General features: G+C 37.8%; 1 pseudogene; it reads left to right on the top strand.

Annotated features, from left to right (window-relative positions):
• The first annotated feature begins 2,387 nt into the window (after positions 1–2,387).
• Positions 2,388–2,511, top strand: LOC118883139 (annotated as a pseudogene).
• The last annotated feature ends 1,305 nt before the right edge of the window (positions 2,512–3,816 follow it).

Consider the following 3,816-nt stretch of genomic DNA (forward strand, 5'->3'; position numbering starts at 1 on the left):
ATATGATTACCACCATAGCATTAGTTAACACCTGAATCATGTCACATAATTATCATTTCTTTTTTGTGTGAGAACATTTAAGGTCTACTCTATTAGCCACTTTACAATATATAACACAATATTGTTAACTATAATCACTATGTCGTGTTTTAGATTTGGAGACTCTATTCCTCTTCTAACAAAGTAAAAGCTTTGTAGATGCAGAGAGTAAAATGGTGGTTACCAGGGGCTGGGGGGTAGGAGAATTGGGTGATGTTGGTCAAAGGGTAAAAACTTTGTGCTTTTTGATTGGATAATTCAATAAATTTGTGTTTAGAGTGATTATTGCTATGTAAGGACTTATTAATGCCATTGTATTAATTGTTTTCTGGTTCTTTTGTAATCCCATTGCTGTTTTTCCCTCTCTTTATGCCTTTCTTTGTGAACTGATGATTTTTTGTGGGGGTATGCTCTGATTTCCTTCTCTTTATCTTTTGTGAATCTAATATAGGTTTTTGCTCTGTGGTCACCATGTGAGGCTTACATCTTACAGATTTAAAAAGTTTATTTTATGGTGATAGCAACTTAACTTTGATTAAATACAAAAAAATCTACCCTTTTACTCCTTCCCATTTACTTTTTTAATGTCACAATTTATCTCTTTTTATATTGTACGTTTTTTATACTATATATTATCAAATTAAAGTAGCTATCGTTATTTTTAATGCTGTTTTCCTTTAACCTTTATACTATAGTTCAGTGGTAACTTGCCATCATACTACAGAATGAGTTTTCTGAATTTGACTATACATTTAACTTTCCCAGTGTGTTCTATATTTTTGTATATTTTCACTTAACTAATTAGCTTCTTTTCATTTCACTTGAAGAAATCCTTTCATTATTTTTTATAAGGCAGACCTAGTGGAGACAAACTCCCTCAGCTTTTGTGTTTCAGGGAAAGTGTTTATTTTTCCTTCATACCTGAAGGATAATTTTGCCATGCAGAGTATTCTTGGTTGGCAATTTTTTTCTTTCAGAACTTTGAATATATAATCCCACTCTCTACTGGCCTGTAAGTGTCTGCTGAGAAACTTGCTGATAGCTTAATGAAGATTCTTTTGTAGGTTACAGTCTTTTTTCTTCTTGCTGCTTTTAGGTTTCTTTGTCTTTGATTTTTGACAATTTCATTATAGAGTGTCTTTCAGAAGATCTTTCTGTAATGAAATAATGGGGTCATTTGTTAGCTTCATGAACTAGAAGTCCAGTCTTCCCCCAAGTTTGGGAAATTCTCAGTCATTATTTCTTTAAATAATCTTTCTGCCTCCTTCTCTCTCTTCTCCTTTTGGAACTCCAATGATCCTGATTTGGGCTCTTTCAATAGTATTCCATAGATCATGTAGACTTTCTTTGGTCTTTTTCATTCTTTTTTCTTTGTTTTCCTCTTACTGAGTTATTTCAAAGTTTGTATCCTTTAATTCACTGATTGTTTCTTCTCCTTGGTCTATTCTAATGTTGATGTTCTCTATTGCATTTTTCATTTCATTCACTGAATTTTCAATTTTAGAATTTCTGTTGTTTTCTTTAAGATTCCTATCTCTTTGTTGAATTTCTCATTTTGTTTGTGTTTTGTTTTCCTGATTTCATTGAATTGTCTTACAGTGTTTTTTCGTAGCTCATAGAGTTTCCTCAAAATAGCTATTTTGAATTCTCTATCAGGTAAACTGCAGGTCTCTGTGTACTTTAGGTTTGGTTACAGGATGATGATTGTGATCTTTTGTTGATACCATGTTTTCTTGATTCCTCACTTTTTTTTGGAGTTTGCATTGTTGTTTTTGAACTTGAAGTAGCAGTCACCTCTCCAATCTTTATTAGCTGTCTTCACATGAGGGATACTTTTTTTTACTTTTTTTTTATACATCTTTATTGGAGTATAATTGCTTCACAATGCTATGTTAGTTTCTGTTGTACAACAAAGTGAATCAGCCATATGCATACATATATCCCCATATCCCCTCCCTCTTGAGCCTCCCTCCCACCCTCCCTAGCCCACCCCTCTAGGTCATCACAAAGCACTGAACTGATCTCCCTGTGCTATGCTGCTGCTTCCCACTAGGTATCTATTTTACATTTGGTAGTGTATATTTGTCAATGCTTCTCTCACTTTGCCCCAGCTTCCCCTTCCCACCCCGTGTCCTCAAGTCCATTCTCTACATCTGCGTCTTAATTCCTGCCCTGCCGCTAGGTTCATCAGTCCCTTTTTTTTAGATTCCATATATATGCGTTAGCGTATGATATTTGTTTTTCTTTCTGACTTACTTCACTCTGTATGACAGACTCTAGGTCCATCCACCTCACTACAAATAACTCAATTTCGTTCCTTTTTATGGCTGAGTAATATTCCATTGTATATCACTTCTCAGCCTTTTGGCTAAGATCAAGTGTAGTATCTGTTCTTATCAGTGAGGGATAGTTTTCACTGGTCTTATTGCAATATTCTGAGACTTTCTCCGATCTTGTATGGATATACCTACTCCACACGTCTTGCTCCCTCTTGTGGCAGAATTCTTGTATGTCTTCTCTCAATCTTAAAATGCACCAGGCTGGCAGCTGCTAACCTCTCTTTTGTTTTCCCAAAGGTGGTGGTACTACAGCTCAAGATTGTGGCTTCTCCCTTGCCCACAGACACTGGCCTGTTTTCTGCACATGCTCCCTCTCTATCCAAGCTCACTCTTGCCACCGCCCTCAGGAACATGTACTAGGAGCCAGCTGCAGAGTTGAGGGAGGTGTGAGTTTGGAATTCAGGTCATTGTGGGTATTCAAAGGCCACTTGGGGGATCTTGGAGTGAGATTTTCCCTGCAGCTCATGGGTGGGCTGTCTGCTGGAGTCCAGGATACAGTCAGCTGAAACTGTGTCCCTTTAATGCCCTCAGATATTCCTATCTACCTCTTTCCTTAACTTCCCCTCCACTCCCCAGTCTTGGAGTTCTTGATTAATACTCTGGCTGCTGTGAGTGAGAAATGGGTTTCTATAACAGCTTCTTTCACTGCTTGGGAAGCCAGATGCTCACTCACTGCTCTCCCTTTCCCCTGCAGAAGAGATGGTTTTTTGCTCCAAAGGAGTCCTGAAACTTCTTCTCTGGAAGCCTGGACTTCTACAAAGGCTCTCTCCTCTGTGCGTGTCCACATAAGTCAGTGTTTTTCAGGTGCTCCCATTCCATGGCTGAGCAGGGCTGGAGCCAGTGCTCAGGCCCATGCTGGTTCCACAGCTTGTACTGAATGAAGTCTGTCTTCCTATTACCTGATGCATATGTGGGTGGAACCTCTCTGGGGTCCCTTGGTGTATGTTGCTGGATTCCACAACTCCCACAGAGGCACTTTAGTTCGTGGATGAATGCCAAATTTCAGTGGTGAAGGAGGGTCAAAACCAAGGACATCTTATGCTGCCATGAAGCTGATATCATTCTTTTATATCAAAGCTTTTATTTAAGAAGGAAGAGAAAATGTCCTTTTTGAATAGTTTTGAGTGGGATTCTGAAAATACCTTATCTAAGAAGGCTTTCATTTTTAGAAAGATAACAACAATGGATAGTGGAGAAGATAATGAAGTAGCAGCAACTGTCCCTAGTACCTTAAGCACAAACACTATATCAAAGTCAATAGAGAATTAAACTTTTATGTGCATCTGTACATTGTAAAACTTACATATTTTTGCTCTTTTAGATGCTTTAGCTTCTAATTGTCCTTTATTCAGGAAAATTTATTTGACTTTTTTCTTTTTTTTTTTTTTGGCTCTTTTGGGTCTTCGTTGCTTCACGCAGGTTTTCTCTAGTTGCCACA

This window comes from Balaenoptera musculus, chromosome 16, assembly GCF_009873245.2.
Source record: "Balaenoptera musculus isolate JJ_BM4_2016_0621 chromosome 16, mBalMus1.pri.v3, whole genome shotgun sequence".
Classification (NCBI taxonomy): Eukaryota; Metazoa; Chordata; class Mammalia; order Artiodactyla; family Balaenopteridae; genus Balaenoptera; species Balaenoptera musculus.